We start from the raw sequence: 19,080 nt of genomic DNA, 5'->3' as shown, positions 1-19,080 counted from the left end.
CCCGGACCAGAGCAGCAGGAGCTGCCTCTGCCTCCACCGCAAGGAGCAGAGCAGCAGGAGCTGCCTCTGCCTCTGTCACCTCCACCAGCAGAGGGTGAATACCTGCTGGTTACACCTTCATTGTTGTGGGAGGACTGCTTGCCCCTCTCACCTCCACCAGCAGAGGGTGAATACCTGCTGGTTCCGCCTTCACCGCTGTCAGAGGACTGCTTGCCCCTCCCACCTCCATCAGCAGAGGGTGAATACCTGCTGGTTCCGACACCACCAGGAGCAGAGGAGCAGGAGCTGCCTCTGCCTCCACCACTGCCAGGAGGAGAGCAGCAGGAGCTGCCTCTGCCTCCGCCACTGCCAGGAGCAGAACAGCAGGAGTTGTCTCTGCTTCCCGAACCTCCACCACAGGGAGTACGGTGGCCGGAGCCCCAGAAAGGGGAGTTACCGGCTACAAAGACAGGGGGAGAGGTCAGGAGACCACTTTCCCCAGCAGCAGTTTGCTGCAGGAGTTCTTGTGGCCGGAGCCCCACAGGAGGGAGCTACCGGCTACGAAGAAAGGGGGAGAGGTCAGGAGACCAGCATCCCCCACAGCAATTTCGCTGCAGGAGTGGACCAGCACGCTGTCAGCCATGCCACTACCGGCAGGGGTGCTGACAGCATTGCCAGCCATAGGGCCCACTGAAGCCTCACTTCCCAGCCCGAGACTTTGTCCTGGACTGCTTGGTTTTTAAGGGGGGAGGTGGCCGTTGAGGCCATGTGTGCTGCACACAAGGAGGGGTATATGTGGCAATGTGCCCCGCCCCTGTGTGCATTTGTGTGTTATATGTTGTATGTTGCGTGTGTTAATGTTGGTGTATTGTAGTTGGTACACGGGATATAAATGGGTGTGTGCAGCACGAGTATTTAAAATGTAGATTTGTATTTAGGCACGAGGATGGCACAAATCACATCACGTTCATTTAAAGTATTAGTATATGAACACGGGAAAGTGCACTTTAATTAATTCACGTGCATTTGTACCGAGATTCCAATTGAATGATTGACTAGCAATCGAGTCTCGGTACAACTGCATAAAAGCTGCATGTTTTCACTCACTCGGGGTTGGGAGTTCGGTGAGTGGAGAACGAGTGTGGAGAAGGAGAAACTAAAGAGTAAAACGAAGGAAAAAGTAAATGATTGTTTATTTTCACTCACCGTGTTTGTTCGTTTGTCTTTTTGTTTTGGCAACAAGTGCCGTGTCCTGTGTGTTTTTGTCTTACAACCTTTTTATTTTCTGTTCTGTTTATTTATTAAATGCTGAGCGAAAGCATTCACTCAGCTCCACCAAACTCCACCTCTCTCTTGTTGTTTTATTACCTGGCTCTGGTCTGACGCCACCCACTCTGGCCGTCTATGTGGCAAGGTGTGATTAACATCCACTTTTTTAGCCGGAATTGTGCATTTTTATCAAGCTTCACGCTTTCTGAAGATAAGATATACAAACAGTAAATCGTTTATTATATATTTTCTTAGAAATTCCCAGATTACTAAATACTTAATTAATTTCCTGTCAAAACAACGAGTGGACTGACATATTTCATGGTGCAAGGGAGACGTCTACTGACAATACAAGGTTACTCTATCTTTATCCTTCCTTCAAAAAACCTCTAACCCTTTATTTTTTATATCAAAGTACATTCCATATTTGAAATCATCCAGCACATGTCCAGCATATCTGCCCGTTCCCAGCAGGATTCAACTTCTGTACCAGGTTCAGCTCTAGTTGGTTCCATAACAAGTCCCTTGATCCAAAGTTTCTCCATCACAGGTGTGGATTTCCATGGTCTGACTTCATTCCTATAAGATACTTGGACACGTTTAGCTGTACATATTATTTCTATATATTTCCTTTTGTTCACACAGGGTCATTTTGCAAGGTATGCCTTCCATCCAGAATACTAAAGGAGGTCAAAACTCACTTTTATTCATATATCCAGGCACTCAGTTGTTGCCTTGCCCTACATCATCAGTTAGCAGACTTAACATAACTGAATCTGAATCAGTTGATGAACCGTGCACTGTAGCTTACTGAGATCCTCCATGCAAAGAGGTCCAATGTTTTACTACACGGAATAACTAGTTCAGCGTCACCTGCGACAACATCCAGGTGTGTGAGGAAAAAGAAAGACATTGGGACATTGGTTTGCAAAACAACGGTTGCAAAAATGATTAAAACAAAAGGGTTTGATGTTCTGCAGGAAGAGGAAGCATAATGGTCAGGTTTTTGAAAGAATTGTTTCTTCTTTTTGCAGGAATGGTCTCAATATTATCACTTAATGTAAATGGGTTAAGGAATTTTGCTAAACTTGAAAAAGTTTTAATTAATGTAAATAAGAATGATATTGTCTGCCTGCAGGAAACTTTCTGGGATGATGTTTTTATTCATGATTTCAAGCATTTATGGAATGGGGACATCTATACTAGTAATTATTCCAACCATAGGAGAGGGGTGGCTGTATTAGTTAGTAATAATTTTAAGGAAAGCGTTTCTTTGTTAGAGAAGGATACCGAAGGGAGATTTATAAAAATGCAAATTAATTTTAAAAATAATTGTTTTGAATTGGTTAATTGTTATGCTCCTAATGATCAAAAGGAGCGTTTTGATTTTTTTACTGGCCTAGAGAGACACCTAGGAGCAGACAATGTCATTATGGTGGGAGACTTCAATGTAGCTATGAGCACTATTGACATCGCATCAGGAATGGTTTTCAAAGGTGATTATTCCAGAAATTTGTTGGCAAGGCATTTGGAGAATTATAATTATATTGATTTCTGGAGATGCCGAAATTCTTTAAAGAGGGATTTCTCCAGGAGACAGTTTGTACAAAAGGAATTAAACCAAAGCAGAATAGATTTTGGAATATGTCATGTTAACTTTCTTAGCTACCTGGGGATGATTGGTTATAAATTCACCTCTTTCAGCGATCATGCTGCTTTCTCTTTTCAAGTCCTGTTTAATAAGTTGCATAAAGGACCAGGGTTGTGGTGTTTTAATAATCCATTTTTGAAAGATGATTTGTTTAGTAAGGGAATTGAAATATTAATTAGGGATAGTATGAAGTGTCCATTGTTTCAAAATGAAAAACGAATATGGTGGGATAATTTAAAATACAATTGTGACAGGATGGACCGAGGTTTGAGACTCAGAGACAGTTTTAAAGTTCAAAAATAAAGTTTTTAATAGACAAAAATACAAAATAAACCAGCACAAGGGCCAAACAAAAAAGGTTTTAAACACAAAATACACACAAAGCAAAAAGCAAAAACTTACAAAAATAAAGATTTCCAGGCTGGGCGTTGCCTTCACTGGAACCAAAAACTTACAAAGACACAGCACAAACAAAACACTCCTCTTCTGGAACTCTCCTTCAACTCTCTCCTAGCCAGGGCCTCTCCCCTGGCTTTTATCCCCTGTGGCTGGAGCCCAATTATTCAATAATTACTGATTAGTCAATTAGGGCTCCAGCCACATTCTCACATGTTTTTCTGGCAGGGAGGACTTTTAACCCCCTCCCTGCCAGTCCCAACATTGATCATAAAGACGGGGCAGTACCCCGTCACATATCCCCCCCCTTGTGCCAAGCACAACATGGCCTAAATGGCCACCTCCCCCCTCAGTCTCAGTCCCAGAAGAGGGGGAAGCACAGTGTCCATGGGGGTGGCCATGGTGGGACGTCCGGCACCACCCAATTCTTCGTGGCCAGCCGCTCCCTCTTCCGGGGCTCCGGCCACACACCATCTTGCCGCGAAAGTGCAGCTGGGGGAGCTGGTCTCCTGACCTCCCTCCCCCTCTTCATGGTCAGCAACTCCCCTCCGTGGGGCTCCGGCCACAGTGTAGCGACCCCAGGCGAAGCAGGATCCCCGAAGACCCCAAGCGACGGCAGCAGCAGCGGACCCTCGGGAGGCGACGGCAGCAGCAGCGAACCCTCGGGAGGCGACGGCAGCAGCAGCGGACCCTCGGGAGGCGACGGCAGCAGCAGCGGACCCTCGGGAGGCGACGGCAGCAGCAGCGGACCCTCGGGAGGCGACGGCAGCAGCAGCGGACCCTCGGGAGGCGACGGCAGCAGCAGCGGACCCTCGGGAGGCGGAGACGGGAACGGCGGCCCGGCTCCCTCTGCTGGCGGAGACAGGAACGGCGGCCCGGCTCCCTCTGCTGGCGGAGACGGGAACGGCGGCCCGGCTCCCTCTGCTGGCGGAGACGGGAACGGCGGCCCGGCTCCCTCTGCTGGCGGAGACGGGAACGGCGGCCCGGCTCCCTCTGCTGGCGGAGACGGGAACGGCGGCCCGGCTCCCTCTGCTGGCGGAGACGGGAACGGCGGCCCGGCTCCCTCTGCTGGCGGAGGCGGGAACGGCGGCCCGGCTCCCTCTGCTGGCGGAGGCGGGAACGGCGGCCCGGCTCCCTCTGCTGGCGGAGGCGGGAACGGCGGCTCGTCTCCCTCTGCTGGCGGAGGCGGGAACGGCAGCTCGTCTCCCTCTAGTGGCGGAGGCGGGAACGGCAACTCGTCTCCCTCTGCTGGCGGAGGCGGGAACGGCAACTCGTCTCCCTCTGCTGGCGGAGGCGGGAACAGCAACTCGTCTCCCTCTGCTGGCGGAGGCGGGAACAGCAGCTCGTCTCCCTCTACAGGTCCCTTCAGCCCTAGGCCTGTGGGCTTCCCCTTCTCGGGCCGTGGACGCACCGACTCCTCCCGCTCGGGCCGTGGACGCACCGACTCCTCCCTCTCGGGCCGTGGACGCACCGACTCCTCCCTCTCGGGCCGTGGACGCACCGACTCCTCCCGCTCGGGCTCTTCCCCCTCGGGCTGTGGACGTTCGGGCTCCTCCCTCTCGGGCTGTGGACGTTCGGGCTCCTCCCTCTCGGGCTGTGGACGTTCGGGCTCCTCCCTCTCGGGCTGTGGACGTTCGGGCTCCTCCCTCTCGGGCTGTGGACATTCGGGCTCCCCCTCTCTGGGCGAAGGCAGCGGCTCCCCCTCTCTGGGCGATGGCAGCGGCCCCCATTCTGGCTCTCGGGACAGCAGCTCCTCCCCTTCTGGCTCTCGGGACGGCAGCTCCTCCCCTTCTGGCTCTCGGGACGGCAGCTCCTCCCCTTCTGGCTCTCGGGACGGCAGCTCCTCCCCTTCTGGCTCTCGGGACGGCAGCTCCTCCCCTTCTGGCTCTCGGGACGGCGGCTCACCCCTCTCTGGCTCTCGGGACGACGGCTCCATCCCTTCTGGCTCTCGGGACAGTGGCTCCATCCCTTCTGGCTCTCGGGACAGCGGCTCCTCCCCTTCAGGCTCTCGGGACAGCGACTCACCCCTCTCTGGCTCTCGGGACAGCGACTCACCCCTCTCTGGCTCTCGGGACGACAGCTCACCCCTCTCTGGCTCTCGGGACGACAGCTCCTCCCCTTCTGGCTCTAGGGACGGCGGCTCACCCCTTTCTGGCTCTCGGGATGACAGCTCACCCCTCTCTGGCGTTTGGGATCTCTCGGCTCCATGAAGGACAGCGGCTCCATCCATCTCCTTCAGCAGCCCCTCAGGGTTACCTGCGGTCTGCCCTTGTCCCCCCCAAAAAATTTCAGGGGTTTGCTCCTCCTGTCTCTCCGTAGCCATCTAGCCTTGCTTCGGCAGAATGCAGCGGAATCCCCTTCCGACACCATATGTGACAGGATGGACCGAGGTTTGAGACTCAGAGACAGTTTTAAAGTTCAAAAATAAAGTTTTTAATAGACAAAAATAAAAAATAAACCAGCACAAGGGCCAAACAAAAAAGGTTTTAAACACAAAATACACACAAAGCAAAAAGCAAAAACTTACAAAAATAAAGATTTCCAGGCTGGGCATTGCCTTCACTGGAACCAAAAACTTACAAAGACACAGCACAAACAAAACACTCCTCTTCTGGAACTCTCCTTCAACTCTCTCCTAGCCAGGGCCTCTCCCCTGGCTTTTATCCCCTGTGGCTGGAGCCCAATTATTCAATAATTACTGATTAGTCAATTAGGGCTCCAGCCACATTCTCACATGTTTTTCTGGCAGGGAGGAATTTTAACCCCCTCCCTGCCAGTCCCAACATTGATCATAAAGACGGGGCAGTACCCCGTCACAACAATATAAAGAAATACTGCATTCAATATGGGATAAATAGAAATAAAATTAAAATTAAGAATGAGCAGGAGGTTCAGGTAGAACTTAAACGTGAATATGAGAAGGCAGCAGAACTGATGGATATGAATTATAACAGAATAGAGGAATTGCAAGACAAAATTAAAGGAATTGAAAACGAGCGCTGTGAGGGGGCAATACTAAGATCCAAAGCCAGACATGTGGTGGAGGGAGAGAAAAGCACTACATTCTTTTTTGGGCTTGAAAAACAAAGACAACAGGATTCCTATATAGAAGAACTGACTAAAAGTAATGGGGAAGTAACTGAAGAACAGGGTGAAATCTTAAAAGAAGTTTGTCATTTTTACACAGGGCTTTTTAAAAAACAAGGTACAATTTTGGAGGAGAGGGAGAAAATACTTTCTTTTATAGCAACTAAAGTGAGTGATGAAGACAGGGAGAGTTGTGAGAAGGAGATTAGGTTGGAGGAACTGGAAGACGCCTTGCAGGATATGACAACTAATAAAAGTCCTGGTTCAGATGGGTTAACCCTGGAATTTTATCTTAAATTTAAAAATCTTATCTGCCCTATTTTATTACAAGTATTTAAAGAGGTTAAAGAGAAAGGTCTTTTAAGTCCAACAATGAGAATGGGGATAGTTACTTTAATCTACAAGAAACAAGGAGATAAAGCCTTATTAAAAAACTATCGGCCCATAAGTCTGTTGAATTGTGATTATAAGGCACTAACAAGGATTTTCACAAATCGTTTGAAAGCGGTATTGCCTAAGATAATATCCTCCTCCCAAACTTATTGTGTGCCAGGAAGGGATATAGCGGATACAATATGTTCGGTAAGGGATGTAGTTAGTTACTTGAAAATGGAGCAAAAAGAAGGCTATATTTTAAAAGTAGATCAGGAAAAAGCCTTTGATAGGGTGGAACATGATTACTTATTAGAGGTGCTGCAGAGATTTGGTTTTGGGAATAGTTTTACCTCATGGGTTAAGATTTTTTATACCAATATTTTTAGTAGGGTAAAATGTAATGGCAATCTGACTGAGTTCTTCCCAGTGGAGAGGTCAGTGAGACAGGGATGTCCTCTCTCTGCTTTGCTGTATTCAGTAATTGCAGAACCCCTGAGCCTGGCAATACAAGGGAATAAAGACATAATTGGAGTCCCAATTCCTGGTTGTAATGAAAAATCAATTATATATCAGCATGCAGATGACACCACACTCACAGTGTCGAGTTTAGACAGCATCCCAAAAATAATGGAAGTGTTCACATCTTACTGTTCTGCTTCAGGGGCAAAAATCAATATTGATAAATCAGAAATTCTCCCTGTAAGGAAAAGCAATACACTTTTAGATATACCTTTCAGAATTGCAGAGGAAAGCCTTCAGATCTTGGGGGTATATATTGGATTAGAAGAGAGGTCAGTGGCTGAAAAGAACTGGCAGGAAAAGATAATCAAAATGAGGGCCATCTTGAATTTGTGGAGTGGCAGGGAGTTGACTCTGAAGGGTAAAGTCTTGGTCATTAATAGTCTGTTTCTTTCCAGGATATGGTATTTACTGAGTGTTAAGGAGATCCCCCAGTGGGCTGAGAAAGAGATTAAAAACATGATGGTTAGGTTTCTGTGGGCTGGGAAACCTGCTAAGATCAGCTATAATACAGTCATTGGGAAAATCAGTAAAGGAGGGCTAATGCTGGCAGATATTGAGCTAAAACGAAAGAGCTTTCGAATTAAAGTGGTTAAAAAGTTTTTAGACCCTACGAATAACAGTGTATGGAAGCACTTTCTGAAACATTTCTTATCAAATTGTGGGGGTTTGGGAATGGGGGAAGAAATTCTATTAATGTGTCTTAAACCTTCAATGGTAAAGGATGTTCCCTGGATGTATAAAGAAGTTCTAGTGGCTTGGTCTGAGTTCTTGCAGCATGTCTCTTTTAAGCCAGAGACCAGAGAACAAATATTGGAGCAGCCTCTTTTTTTTAACCCACTGTTAAAAGTGCAAGGTATGACACTTTATAAAAAGAGTTTTATAGAAGCAGGTGTTAGTAAAATTAAAGACATTATGTACGTTTTTAAAGAAGGCTTTTTACCCAGTTTGGCAATAGTTGACTTGGTAAAAGAAAAGAACGAAGATATTCCCATTAGTATAATAATAAAGGAGTACAGTAAAATACAAAGTGCCGTCCCTGAGAGTTGGGTGAGGGTTATTAATCAAGAACACAACAGCAAACTGTCACGTGGAGTTTCTTTGCCTGTGTTTCTTCTAAAAAGGAAAAATAAATACTTTAACATTATTGAATGTACGACCAAATGTTCTATTTAGTGTTAATGAGTGTGGTTTTTAAAAAGCCAACGTCGGAGCAATTCTGGCAAAAAATATTTCCAAACTTTAAAATCTGTACAATTTGGAATAATGTAAGACAGACTTATAAATCTCCCGAATGTGAAGAAAATGATTTTAAACTGAGGCACAACTGCATCTTTACAAAGTGGCTCCTTTTTAAAATGCACAAAAGTGACAATGCCTTGTGTTCAGTGTGTCAAAGTAGAGAGGAAGGATTATTGCATCTATTTGTAAAATGCACTGAACTGCAGGGGCTGAGGGAATACTTGAGGGGTTTAATAGAGGGGTTCTTTAAATTTGCAGAGCAGAATGTACTCAATACATTGTCATGGGAGGAAATGTTTTTGTTTGGATTGACTGATAAAATAGATAATGTTAACACTCTAGCGGTGAACTTATTTTTGAGTTATGCAAGGTATACAATTTTAAAGAGAAGAAACATGGCAGAGTTTCATAATATGAAAGTAGATATTGTAAAATTTTATATTTTTTATGTGAAGAAAAATATTTCATATATATTTCATTACTGTGTAGAACATAAACAAATGGAGGATTTTGATGAAAAAATTCTCTATAACAATATTTTTCTTAGGAAAACACATAACAGCCTTGTTTTCAAGTTGTAAATATTGTAAAAAAAATAAATAAATAAAAAAAGCCTGAAAAAAAAAAAAAAAAAAAAAGCCTGATCTCGTCGAAGCTAAGCAATGTTGGGTTTGGATAGTACTTGGATGGGAGACCACCTGGGAATATCAAGTGCTGCAGGCATTACATTTTTGTAATTACATTTTACAATTGAAATGTGCGGAGGACAAAAGGAAATTTTGGAGGAATCACCCCCAGCTCACTAAACATAGAAGTCATGAAAGCAGAAATGCAATCGCCTGCGGCCACACCACCTTGAATAAGCCTGATCTCGTCTGATCTCAGATGCTAAGCAATTTTGGGCTTGGTTAGTACTTGGATGGGAGACCACCTGGGAATATCAAGTGCTGCAGGCATTACATTTTACAATTGAAATGTGTGGAGGACAAAAGGAAATTTTGGAGGAATCACCCCCAGCTCACTAAACATAAAAGTCATGAAAGCAAAAATGCAATCGCCTGCGGCCACACCACCTTGAATAAGCCTGATAGCGTCTGATCTCAGAAGCTAAGCAATGTTGGGCTTGGTTAGTACTTGGATGGGAGACCACCTGGGAATATCAAGTGCTGCAGGCATTACATTTTTGTAATTACATTTTACAATTGAAATGTGTGGAGGACAAAAGGAAATTTTGGAGGAATCACCCCCAGCTCACTAAACATAAAAGTCATGAAAGCAGAAATGCAATCGCCTGCGGCCACACCACCTTGAATAAGCCTGACCTCGTCTGATCTCAGAAGCTAAGAAATATTGGGCTTGGTTAGTACTTGGATGGGAGACCACCTGGGAATATCAAGTGCTGCAGGCATTACATTTTTGTAATTACATTTTACAATTGAAATGTGTGGAGGACAAAAGGAAATTTTGGAGGAATCACCCCCAGCTCACTAAACATAAAAGTCATGAAAGCAGAAATGCAATCCCCTGCGGCCACACCACCTTGAATAAGCCTGTTCTCGTCTGATCTCAGAAGCTAAGCAATGTTGGGCTTGGTTAGTACTTGGATGGGAGACCACCTGGGAATATCAAGTGCTGCAGGCATTACATTTTACAATTGAAATGTGTGGAGGACAAAAGAAAATTTTGGAGGAATCACCCCCAGCTCACTAAACATAAAAGTCATGAAAGCAGAAATGCAATCGCCTGCGGCCACACCACCTTGAATAAGCCTGATCTCGTCTGATCTCAGATGCTAAGCAATTTTGGGCTTGGTTAGTACTTGGATGGGAGACCACCTGGGAATATCAAGTGCTGCAGGCATTACATTTTACAATTGAAATGTGTGGAGGACAAAAGGAAATTTTGGAGGAATCACCCCCAGCTCACTAAACATAAAAGTCATGAAAGCAAAAATGCAATCGCCTGCGGCCACACCACCTTGAATAAGCCTGATCGCGTCTGATCTCAGAAGCTAAGCAATGTTGGGCTTGGTTAGTACTTGGATGGGAGACCACCTGGGAATATCAAGTGCTGCAGGCATTACATTTTTGTAATTACATTTTACAATTGAAATGTGTGGAGGACAAAAGGAAATTTTGGAGGAATCACCCCCAGCTCACTAAACATAAAAGTCATGAAAGCAGAAATGCAATCGCCTGCGGCCACACCACCTTGAATAAGTCTGATCTCAGAAGCTAAGAAATGTTGGGCTTGGTTAGTACTTGGATGGGAGACCACCTGGGAATATCAAGTGCTGCAGGCATTACATTTTTGTAATTACATTTTACAATTGAAATGTGTGGAGGACAAAAGGAAATTTTGGAGGAATCACCCCCAGCTCACTAAACATAAAAGTCATGAAAGCAGAAATGCAATCGCCTGCGGCCACACCACCTTGAATAAGCCTGATCTCGTCTGATCTCAGAAGCTAAGCAATGTCGGGCTTCTTTAGTACTTGGATGGGAGACCACCTGAGAATATCAAGTGCTGCAGGCATTACATTTTACAATTGAAATGTGTGGAGGACAAAAGGAAATTTTGGAGGAATCACCCCCAGCTCACTAAACATAAAAGTCATGAAAGCAGAAATGCAATCGCCTGCGGCCACACCACCTTGAATAAGTCTGATCTCAGAAGCTAAGAAATGTTGGGCTTGGTTAGTACTTGGATGGGAGACCACCTGGGAATATCAAGTGCTGCAGGCATTACATTTTTGTAATTACATTTTACAATTGAAATGTGTGGAGGACAAAAGGAAATTTTGGAGGAATCACCCCCAGCTCACTAAACATAAAAGTCATGAAAGCAGAAATGCAATCGCCTGCAGCCGCACCACCTTAAATAAGCCTGATCTCGTCTGATCTCAGAAGCTAAGCAATGTTGGGCTTGGTTTTTACTTGGATGGGAGACCACCTGGGAAAATCAAGTGCTGCAGGCATTACATTTTTGTAATTACATTTTACAATTGAAATGTGTGGACAAAAGGAAATTTTGGAGGAATCACCCCCAGCTCACTAAACATAAAAGTCATGAAAGCAGCAATGCAATCGCCTGCGGCCACACCACCTTTAATAAGCCTGATCTCGTCTCATCTCAGAAGCTAAGCAATGTTGGGCTTGGTTAGTACTTGGATGGGAGACCACCTGGGAATATCAAGTGCTGCAGGCATTACATTTTTGTAATTACATTTTACAATTGAAATGTGTGGAGGACAAAAGGAAATTTTGGAGGAATCACCAACAGCTCACTAAACATAAAAGTCATGAAAGCAGCAATGCAATCGCCTGCGGCCACACCACCTTGAATAAGCCTGATCTCGTCTGATCTCAGAAGCTAAGCAATGTTGGGCTTGGTTAGTACTTGGATGGGAGACCACCTGGGAATATCACGTGCTGCAGGAATTACATTTTTGTAATTACATTTTACAATTGAAATGTGTGGAGGACAAAAGGAAATTTTGGAGGAATCACCCCCAGCTCACTAAACATAAAAGTCATGAAAGCAGAAATGCAATCGCCTGCGGCCACACCACCTTGAATAAGCCTGATCTCGTCTGATCTCGCAAGCTAAGCAATGTTGGGCTTGGTTAGTACTTGGATGGCAGACCACCTGGGAATATCAAGTGCTGCTGGCATTACATTTTTGTAATTACATTTTACAATTGAAATGTGTGGAGGATAAAAGGAAATTTTGGAGGAATCACCCCCAGCTCACTAAACATAAAAGCCATGAAAGCAGAAATGCAATCGCCTGCGGCCACACCACCTTGAATAAGCCTGATCTCGTCTGATCTCAGAAGCTAAGCAATGTTGGGCTTGGTTAGTACTTGGATGGGAGACCACCTGGGAATATCAAGTGCTGCAGGCATTACATTTTACAATTGAAATGTGTGGAGGACAAAAGGAAATTTTGGAGGAATCACCCCCAGCTCACTAAACATAAAAGTCATGAAAGCAGAAATGCAATTGCCTGCGGCCACACCACCTTGAATAAGCCTGATCTCGTCTGATCTCAGAAGCTAAGCAATGTTGGGCTTGGTTAGTACTTGGATGGGAGACCACCTGGGAATATCAAGTGCTGCAGGCATTACATTTTACAATTGAAATGTGTGGAGGACAAAAGGACATTTTGGAGGAATCACCCCCAGCTCACTAAACATAAAAGTCATGAAAGCAGAAATGCAATCGCCTGCGGCCACACCACCTTGAATAAGCCTGATCTCGTCTGATCTCAGAAGCTAAGCAATGTTGGGCTTGGTTAGTACTTGGATGGGAGACCACCTGGGAATATCAAGTGCTGCAGGCATTACATTTTTGTAATTACATTTTTGTTATTACATTTTACAATTGAAATGTGTGGAGGACAAAAGGAAATTTTGGAGGAATCACCCCTAGCTCACTAAACATAAAAGTCATGAAAGCAGAAATGCAATCGCCTGCGGCCACACCACCTTGAATAAGCCTGATCTCGTCTGATCTCAGAAGCTAAGCAATGTTGGGCTTGGTTAGTACTTGGATGGGAGAACACCTGGGAATATCAAGTGCTGCAGGCATTACATTTTACAATTGAAATGTGTGGAGGACAAAAGGAAATTTTGGAGGAATCACCCCCAGCTCACTAAACATAAAAGTCATGAAAGCAGAAATGCAATCGCCTGCGGCCACACCACCTTGAATAAGCCTGATCTCAGAAGCTAAGCAATGTTGGGCTTGGTTAGTACTTGGATGGGAGAACACCTGGGAATATCAAGTGCTGCAGGCATTACATTTTACAATTGAAATGTGTGGAGGACAAAAGGAAATTTTGGAGGAATCACCCCCAGCTCACTAAACATAAAAGTCATGAAAGCAGAAATGCAATCGCTTGCGGCCACACCACCTTGAATAAGCCTGATCTCGTCTGATCTCGTCTGATCTCAGAAGCTCAGCAATGTTGGGCTTGGTTAGTACTTGGATGAGAGACCACCTGGGAATATCAAGTGCTGCAGGCATTACATTTTTGTAATTACATTTTACAATTGAAATGAGTGCAGGACAAAATTAAATTTTGGAGGAATCACCCCCAGCTCACTAAACATAAAAGTCATGAAAGCAGAAATGCAATCGCTTGCGGCCACACCACCTTGAATAAGCCTGATCTCGTCTGATCTCGTCTGATCTCAGAAGCTAAGCAATGTTGGGCTTGGTTAGTACTTGGATGGGAGACCACCTGGGAATATCAAGTCCTGCAGGCATTACTTTTTACAATTGAAATGTGTGGAGGACAAAAGGAAATTTTGGAGGATTCACCCCCAGCTCACTAAACATAAAAGTCATGAAAGCAGAAATGCAATCACCTGCGGCCACACCACCTTGAATAAGCCTGATCTCGTCTGATCTCAGAAGCTAAGCAATGTTGGGCTTGGTTAGTACTTGGATGGGAGACCACCTGGGAATATCAAGTGCTGCAGGCATTACACTTTTGTAATTATATTTTACAATTGAAATGTGTGGAGGACAAAAGGAAATTTTGGAGGAATCACCCCCAGCTCACTAAACATAAAAGTCATGAAAGCAGAAATGCAACCGCCTGCGGCCACACCACCTTGAATAAGCCTGATCTCGTCTGATCTCAGAAGCTAAGCAATGTTGGGCTTGGTTAGTACTTGGATGGGAGACCACCTGGGAATATCAAGTGCTGCAGGCATTATATTTTACAATTGAAATGTGTGGAGGACAAAAGGAAATTTTGGAGGAATCACCCCCAGCTCACTAAACATAAAAGTCATGAAAGCAGAAACGCAATCGCCTGCGGCCACACCACCTTGAATAAGCCTGATCTCGCCTGATCTCGTCTGATCTCAGAAGCTAAGCAATGTTGGGCTTGGATAGTACTTGTATGGGAGACCACCTGGGAATATCAAGTGCTGCAGGCATTACATTTTACAATTGAAATGTGTGGACAAAAGGAAATTTTGGAGGAATCACCCCCAGCTCACTAAACATAAAAGTCATGAAAGCAGAAATGCAATCGCCTGCGGCCACACCACCTTGAATAAGCCTGATCTCGTCTGATCTCAGAAGCTAAGCAATGTTGGGCTTGGTTAGTACTTGGATGGGAGACCACCTGGGAATATCAAGTGCTGCAGGCATTACATTTTTGTAATTACATTTTTGTTATTACATTTTACAATTGAAATGTGTGGAGGACAAAAGGAAATTTTGGAGGAATCACCCCTAGCTCACTAAACATAAAAGTCATGAAAGCAGAAATGCAATCGCCTGCGGCCACACCACCTTGAATAAGCCTGATCTCGTCTGATCTCAGAAGCTAAGCAATGTTGGGCTTGGTTAGTACTTGGATGGGAGAACACCTGGGAATATCAAGTGCTGCAGGCATTACATTTTACAATTGAAATGTGTGGAGGACAAAAGGAAATTTTGGAGGAATCACCCCCAGCTCACTAAACATAAAAGTCATGAAAGCAGAAATGCAATCGCCTGCGGCCACACCACCTTGAATAAGCCTGATCTCAGAAGCTAAGCAATGTTGGGCTTGGTTAGTACTTGGATGGGAGAACACCTGGGAATATCAAGTGCTGCAGGCATTACATTTTACAATTGAAATGTGTGGAGGACAAAAGGAAATTTTGGAGGAATCACCCCCAGCTCACTAAACATAAAAGTCATGAAAGCAGAAATGCAATCGCTTGCGGCCACACCACCTTGAATAAGCCTGATCTCGTCTGATCTCGTCTGATCTCAGAAGCTCAGCAATGTTGGGCTTGGTTAGTACTTGGATGAGAGACCACCTGGGAATATCAAGTGCTGCAGGCATTACATTTTTGTAATTACATTTTACAATTGAAATGAGTGCAGGACAAAATTAAATTTTGGAGGAATCACCCCCAGCTCACTAAACATAAAAGTCATGAAAGCAGAAATGCAATCGCTTGCGGCCACACCACCTTGAATAAGCCTGATCTCGTCTGATCTCGTCTGATCTCAGAAGCTAAGCAATGTTGGGCTTGGTTAGTACTTGGATGGGAGACCACCTGGGAATATCAAGTCCTGCAGGCATTACTTTTTACAATTGAAATGTGTGGAGGACAAAAGGAAATTTTGGAGGATTCACCCCCAGCTCACTAAACATAAAAGTCATGAAAGCAGAAATGCAATCACCTGCGGCCACACCACCTTGAATAAGCCTGATCTCGTCTGATCTCAGAAGCTAAGCAATGTTGGGCTTGGTTAGTACTTGGATGGGAGACCACCTGGGAATATCAAGTGCTGCAGGCATTACACTTTTGTAATTATATTTTACAATTGAAATGTGTGGAGGACAAAAGGAAATTTTGGAGGAATCACCCCCAGCTCACTAAACATAAAAGTCATGAAAGCAGAAATGCAACCGCCTGCGGCCACACCACCTTGAATAAGCCTGATCTCGTCTGATCTCAGAAGCTAAGCAATGTTGGGCTTGGTTAGTACTTGGATGGGAGACCACCTGGGAATATCAAGTGCTGCAGGCATTATATTTTACAATTGAAATGTGTGGAGGACAAAAGGAAATTTTGGAGGAATCACCCCCAGCTCACTAAACATAAAAGTCATGAAAGCAGAAACGCAATCGCCTGCGGCCACACCACCTTGAATAAGCCTGATCTCGCCTGATCTCGTCTGATCTCAGAAGCTAAGCAATGTTGGGCTTGGATAGTACTTGTATGGGAGACCACCTGGGAATATCAAGTGCTGCAGGCATTACATTTTACAATTGAAATGTGTGGACAAAAGGAAATTTTGGAGGAATCACCCCCAGCTCACTAAACAAAAAAGTCATGAAAGCAGAAATGCAATCACCTGCGGCCACACCACCTTGAATAAGCCTGATCTCGCCACATCTCGTCTGATCTCAGAAGCTAAGCAATGTTGGGCTTGGTTAGTACTTGGATGTGGGACCACCTGGGAATATCAAGTGCTGCAGGCATTACATTTTTGTAATTACATTTCACAATTGAAATGTGTGGAGGACAAAAGGAAATTTTGGAGGAATCACCCCCAGCTCACTAAACATAAAAGTCATGAAAGCAAAAATGCAATCACCTGCGGCCACACCACCTTGAATAAGCCTGATCTCGTCTGATCTCAGAAGCTAAGCAATGTTGGGCTTGGTTAGTACTTGGATGGGAGACCACCTGGGAATATCAAGTACTGCAGGCATTACATTTTACAATTGAAATGTGTGGAGGACAAAAGGAAATTTTGGAGGAATCACCCCCAGCTCACTAAACATAAAAGTCATGAAAGCTGAAATGCAATTGCCTGCGGCCACACCACCTTGAATAAGCCTGATCTCAGAAGCTAAGCAATGTTGGGCTTGGTTAGTACTTGGATGGGAGACCACCTGGGAATATCAAGAGCGGCAGGCATTACATTTTCGTAATTACATTTTACAATTGAAATGTGTGGAGGACAAAAGGAAATTTTGGAGGAATCACCCCCAGCTCACTAAACATAAAAGTCATGAAAGCAGAAATGCAACCGCCTGCGGCCGCACCACCTTGAATAAACCTGATCTCGTCTGATCTAAGAAGCTAAGCAATGTTGGGCTTGGTTAATACTTGGATGGGAGACCACCTGGGAATATCAAGTGCTGCAGGCATTACATTTTTGTAATTACATTTTACAATTGACATGTGTGGAGGACAAAAGGAAATTTTGGAGGAATCACCCCCAGCTCACTAAACATAAAAGTCATGAAAGCAGAAATGCAATCGCCTGCGGCCACACCACCTTGAATAAGCCTGATCTTGTCTGATCTGAGAAGCTAAGCAATGTTGGGCTTGGTTAGCACTTGGATGGGAGACCACCAGGGAATATCAAGTGCTGCAGGCATTACATTTTACATTTGAAATGTGTGGAGGACAAAAGGAAATTTTGGAGGAATCAGCCCCAGCTCCCTAGACATAAAAGTCATGAAAACAGAAATGCAATCGCCTGCGGCAACACCACCTTGAATAAGCCTGATCTCGTCTGATCTCAGAAGCTAAGCAATGTTGGGCTTGGTTAGTACTTGGATGGGAGACCACCTGGGAATATCAAGTGCTGCAGGCATTACATTTTTGTAATAACATTTTACAATTGAAATGTGTTGACAAAAGGAAATTTTGGAGGAACAACCCCCAGCTCACTAAACATAAAAGTCACGAAAGCAGAAATGCTATCGCCTGCGGCCACACCACCTTGAATAAGCCTGATCTCGTCTGATCTCAGAAGCTAAGCAATGTTGGGCTTGGTTAGTACTTGGATGGGAGACCACCTGGGAATATCAAGTCCTGCAGGCATTACTTTTTACAATTGAAATGTGTGGAGGACAAAAGGAAATTTTGGAGGATTCACCCCCAGCTCACTAAACATAAAAGTCATGAAAGCAGAAATGCAATCACCTGCGGCCACACCACCTTGAATAAGCCTGATCTCGTCTGATCTCAGAAGCTAAGCAATGTTGGGCTTGGTTAGTACTTGGATGGGAGACCACCTGGGAATATCAAGTGCTGCAGGCATTACATTTTTGTAATTACATTTTACAATTGAAATGTGTGGAGGACAAAAGGAAATTTTGGAGGAATCACCCCCAGCTCACTAAACATAAAAGTCATGAAAGCAGAAATGGAATCGCCTGCGGCCACACCACCTTGAATAAGCCTGATCTTGTCTGATCTGAGAAGCTAAGCAATGTTGGGCTTGGTTAGCACTTGGATGGGAGACCACCTGGGAATATCAAGTGCTGCAGGCATTACATTTTACATTTGAAATGTGTGGAGGACAAAAGGAAATTTTGGAGGAATCAGCCCCAGCTCCCTAAACATAAAAGTCATGAAAACAGAAATGCATTCGCCTGCGGCAACACCACCTTGAATAAGCCTGATCTCGCCTGATCTCGTCTGATCTCAGAAGCTAAGCAATGTTGGGCTTGGTTAGTACTTGTATGGGAGACCACCTGGGAATATCAAGTGCTGCAGGCATTACATTTTACAATTGAAATGTGTGGAGGACAAAAGGAAATTTTGGAGGAATCACCCCCAGCTCACTAAACAAAAAAGTCATGAAAGCAGAAATGCAATCACCTGCGGCCACACCACCTTGAATAAGCCTGATCTCGCCAGATCTCGTCTGATCTCAGAAGCTAAGCAATGTTGGGCTTGGTTAGTACTTGGATGTGGGACCACCTGGGAATATCAAGTGCTGCAGGCATTACATTTTTGTAATTACATTTTACAATTGAAATGTGTGGAGGACAAAAGGAAATTTTGGAGGATTCACCCCCAGCTCACTAAACATAAAAGTCATGAAAGCAGAAATGCAATCGCCTGCGGCCAAACCTCCATGAATAAGTCTGATCTCAGAAGCTAAGCAATGTTGGGCTTGGTTAGTACTTGGATGGGAGACCACCTGGGAATATCAAGTGCTGCAGGCATTACATTTTACAATTGAAATGTGTGGAGGACAAAAGGAAATTTTGGAGGAATCACCCCCAGCTCACTA

General features: G+C 44.8%; 15 non-coding genes and 28 pseudogenes across 15 annotated transcripts; all 43 read left to right on the top strand.

Annotated features, from left to right (window-relative positions):
- The first annotated feature begins 9,355 nt into the window (after nucleotides 1-9,355).
- Nucleotides 9,356-9,474, top strand: LOC131713433 (5S ribosomal RNA; annotated as a pseudogene).
- Nucleotides 9,475-9,574: 100 nt separating this feature from the next.
- Nucleotides 9,575-9,693, top strand: LOC131713518 (5S ribosomal RNA; annotated as a pseudogene).
- Nucleotides 9,694-9,807: 114 nt separating this feature from the next.
- Nucleotides 9,808-9,926, top strand: LOC131714138 (5S ribosomal RNA; annotated as a pseudogene).
- Nucleotides 9,927-10,040: 114 nt separating this feature from the next.
- On the top strand, nucleotides 10,041-10,159 carry LOC131713566 (5S ribosomal RNA; annotated as a pseudogene).
- A 100-nt stretch (nucleotides 10,160-10,259) lies between these two features.
- On the top strand, nucleotides 10,260-10,378 carry LOC131713432 (5S ribosomal RNA; annotated as a pseudogene).
- Nucleotides 10,379-10,478: 100 nt separating this feature from the next.
- Nucleotides 10,479-10,597, top strand: LOC131710399 (5S ribosomal RNA). The gene has a single exon (XR_009312271.1). It is a non-coding gene; the product is annotated as a 5S ribosomal RNA (ribosomal RNA).
- A 114-nt stretch (nucleotides 10,598-10,711) lies between these two features.
- LOC131716345 (5S ribosomal RNA) lies at nucleotides 10,712-10,820 on the top strand (annotated as a pseudogene).
- A 114-nt stretch (nucleotides 10,821-10,934) lies between these two features.
- LOC131713649 (5S ribosomal RNA) lies at nucleotides 10,935-11,053 on the top strand (annotated as a pseudogene).
- A 100-nt stretch (nucleotides 11,054-11,153) lies between these two features.
- LOC131716344 (5S ribosomal RNA) lies at nucleotides 11,154-11,262 on the top strand (annotated as a pseudogene).
- A 114-nt stretch (nucleotides 11,263-11,376) lies between these two features.
- Nucleotides 11,377-11,495, top strand: LOC117418990 (5S ribosomal RNA; annotated as a pseudogene).
- Nucleotides 11,496-11,606: 111 nt separating this feature from the next.
- On the top strand, nucleotides 11,607-11,725 carry LOC131713868 (5S ribosomal RNA; annotated as a pseudogene).
- A 114-nt stretch (nucleotides 11,726-11,839) lies between these two features.
- On the top strand, nucleotides 11,840-11,958 carry LOC131713257 (5S ribosomal RNA; annotated as a pseudogene).
- A 114-nt stretch (nucleotides 11,959-12,072) lies between these two features.
- On the top strand, nucleotides 12,073-12,191 carry LOC131714273 (5S ribosomal RNA; annotated as a pseudogene).
- A 114-nt stretch (nucleotides 12,192-12,305) lies between these two features.
- LOC131719537 (5S ribosomal RNA) lies at nucleotides 12,306-12,424 on the top strand. Its single transcript, XR_009318436.1, has one exon. It is a non-coding gene; the product is annotated as a 5S ribosomal RNA (ribosomal RNA).
- A 100-nt stretch (nucleotides 12,425-12,524) lies between these two features.
- Nucleotides 12,525-12,643, top strand: LOC131719535 (5S ribosomal RNA). Its single transcript, XR_009318434.1, has one exon. It is a non-coding gene; the product is annotated as a 5S ribosomal RNA (ribosomal RNA).
- Nucleotides 12,644-12,743: 100 nt separating this feature from the next.
- LOC117418984 (5S ribosomal RNA) lies at nucleotides 12,744-12,862 on the top strand. The gene has a single exon (XR_004547018.1). It is a non-coding gene; the product is annotated as a 5S ribosomal RNA (ribosomal RNA).
- Nucleotides 12,863-12,990: 128 nt separating this feature from the next.
- Nucleotides 12,991-13,109, top strand: LOC131712758 (5S ribosomal RNA). Its single transcript, XR_009314647.1, has one exon. It is a non-coding gene; the product is annotated as a 5S ribosomal RNA (ribosomal RNA).
- A 100-nt stretch (nucleotides 13,110-13,209) lies between these two features.
- On the top strand, nucleotides 13,210-13,318 carry LOC131716194 (5S ribosomal RNA; annotated as a pseudogene).
- A 100-nt stretch (nucleotides 13,319-13,418) lies between these two features.
- LOC131716073 (5S ribosomal RNA) lies at nucleotides 13,419-13,547 on the top strand (annotated as a pseudogene).
- Nucleotides 13,548-13,661: 114 nt separating this feature from the next.
- Nucleotides 13,662-13,790, top strand: LOC131715246 (5S ribosomal RNA; annotated as a pseudogene).
- Nucleotides 13,791-13,890: 100 nt separating this feature from the next.
- Nucleotides 13,891-14,009, top strand: LOC131710851 (5S ribosomal RNA). The gene has a single exon (XR_009312733.1). It is a non-coding gene; the product is annotated as a 5S ribosomal RNA (ribosomal RNA).
- A 114-nt stretch (nucleotides 14,010-14,123) lies between these two features.
- LOC131719534 (5S ribosomal RNA) lies at nucleotides 14,124-14,242 on the top strand. The gene has a single exon (XR_009318433.1). It is a non-coding gene; the product is annotated as a 5S ribosomal RNA (ribosomal RNA).
- Nucleotides 14,243-14,342: 100 nt separating this feature from the next.
- LOC131713987 (5S ribosomal RNA) lies at nucleotides 14,343-14,471 on the top strand (annotated as a pseudogene).
- Nucleotides 14,472-14,568: 97 nt separating this feature from the next.
- On the top strand, nucleotides 14,569-14,687 carry LOC131719533 (5S ribosomal RNA). The gene has a single exon (XR_009318432.1). It is a non-coding gene; the product is annotated as a 5S ribosomal RNA (ribosomal RNA).
- Nucleotides 14,688-14,815: 128 nt separating this feature from the next.
- On the top strand, nucleotides 14,816-14,934 carry LOC131712757 (5S ribosomal RNA). Its single transcript, XR_009314646.1, has one exon. It is a non-coding gene; the product is annotated as a 5S ribosomal RNA (ribosomal RNA).
- A 100-nt stretch (nucleotides 14,935-15,034) lies between these two features.
- LOC131716193 (5S ribosomal RNA) lies at nucleotides 15,035-15,143 on the top strand (annotated as a pseudogene).
- Nucleotides 15,144-15,243: 100 nt separating this feature from the next.
- LOC117418973 (5S ribosomal RNA) lies at nucleotides 15,244-15,372 on the top strand (annotated as a pseudogene).
- A 114-nt stretch (nucleotides 15,373-15,486) lies between these two features.
- LOC131715245 (5S ribosomal RNA) lies at nucleotides 15,487-15,615 on the top strand (annotated as a pseudogene).
- A 100-nt stretch (nucleotides 15,616-15,715) lies between these two features.
- LOC131710850 (5S ribosomal RNA) lies at nucleotides 15,716-15,834 on the top strand. The gene has a single exon (XR_009312732.1). It is a non-coding gene; the product is annotated as a 5S ribosomal RNA (ribosomal RNA).
- A 114-nt stretch (nucleotides 15,835-15,948) lies between these two features.
- LOC131719532 (5S ribosomal RNA) lies at nucleotides 15,949-16,067 on the top strand. Its single transcript, XR_009318431.1, has one exon. It is a non-coding gene; the product is annotated as a 5S ribosomal RNA (ribosomal RNA).
- Nucleotides 16,068-16,167: 100 nt separating this feature from the next.
- LOC131713986 (5S ribosomal RNA) lies at nucleotides 16,168-16,296 on the top strand (annotated as a pseudogene).
- Nucleotides 16,297-16,393: 97 nt separating this feature from the next.
- LOC131716033 (5S ribosomal RNA) lies at nucleotides 16,394-16,522 on the top strand (annotated as a pseudogene).
- A 114-nt stretch (nucleotides 16,523-16,636) lies between these two features.
- Nucleotides 16,637-16,755, top strand: LOC131712588 (5S ribosomal RNA). The gene has a single exon (XR_009314479.1). It is a non-coding gene; the product is annotated as a 5S ribosomal RNA (ribosomal RNA).
- Nucleotides 16,756-16,855: 100 nt separating this feature from the next.
- LOC131716299 (5S ribosomal RNA) lies at nucleotides 16,856-16,964 on the top strand (annotated as a pseudogene).
- A 114-nt stretch (nucleotides 16,965-17,078) lies between these two features.
- Nucleotides 17,079-17,197, top strand: LOC131714055 (5S ribosomal RNA; annotated as a pseudogene).
- A 114-nt stretch (nucleotides 17,198-17,311) lies between these two features.
- Nucleotides 17,312-17,430, top strand: LOC131715920 (5S ribosomal RNA; annotated as a pseudogene).
- A 100-nt stretch (nucleotides 17,431-17,530) lies between these two features.
- Nucleotides 17,531-17,649, top strand: LOC131710524 (5S ribosomal RNA). Its single transcript, XR_009312398.1, has one exon. It is a non-coding gene; the product is annotated as a 5S ribosomal RNA (ribosomal RNA).
- A 111-nt stretch (nucleotides 17,650-17,760) lies between these two features.
- On the top strand, nucleotides 17,761-17,879 carry LOC131712493 (5S ribosomal RNA). The gene has a single exon (XR_009314384.1). It is a non-coding gene; the product is annotated as a 5S ribosomal RNA (ribosomal RNA).
- Nucleotides 17,880-17,979: 100 nt separating this feature from the next.
- On the top strand, nucleotides 17,980-18,098 carry LOC131710849 (5S ribosomal RNA). Its single transcript, XR_009312731.1, has one exon. It is a non-coding gene; the product is annotated as a 5S ribosomal RNA (ribosomal RNA).
- Nucleotides 18,099-18,212: 114 nt separating this feature from the next.
- LOC131715439 (5S ribosomal RNA) lies at nucleotides 18,213-18,331 on the top strand (annotated as a pseudogene).
- Nucleotides 18,332-18,431: 100 nt separating this feature from the next.
- On the top strand, nucleotides 18,432-18,560 carry LOC131714180 (5S ribosomal RNA; annotated as a pseudogene).
- Nucleotides 18,561-18,660: 100 nt separating this feature from the next.
- On the top strand, nucleotides 18,661-18,789 carry LOC131715919 (5S ribosomal RNA; annotated as a pseudogene).
- Nucleotides 18,790-18,903: 114 nt separating this feature from the next.
- Nucleotides 18,904-19,012, top strand: LOC131716346 (5S ribosomal RNA; annotated as a pseudogene).
- The last annotated feature ends 68 nt before the right edge of the window (nucleotides 19,013-19,080 follow it).

Source organism: Acipenser ruthenus, chromosome 44 (assembly GCF_902713425.1).
Source record: "Acipenser ruthenus chromosome 44, fAciRut3.2 maternal haplotype, whole genome shotgun sequence".
Taxonomy (NCBI): Eukaryota; Metazoa; Chordata; class Actinopteri; order Acipenseriformes; family Acipenseridae; genus Acipenser; species Acipenser ruthenus.
Note: the sequence above shows the minus strand (reverse complement) of the source record. Positions and strands in the feature narration are given on the sequence as shown.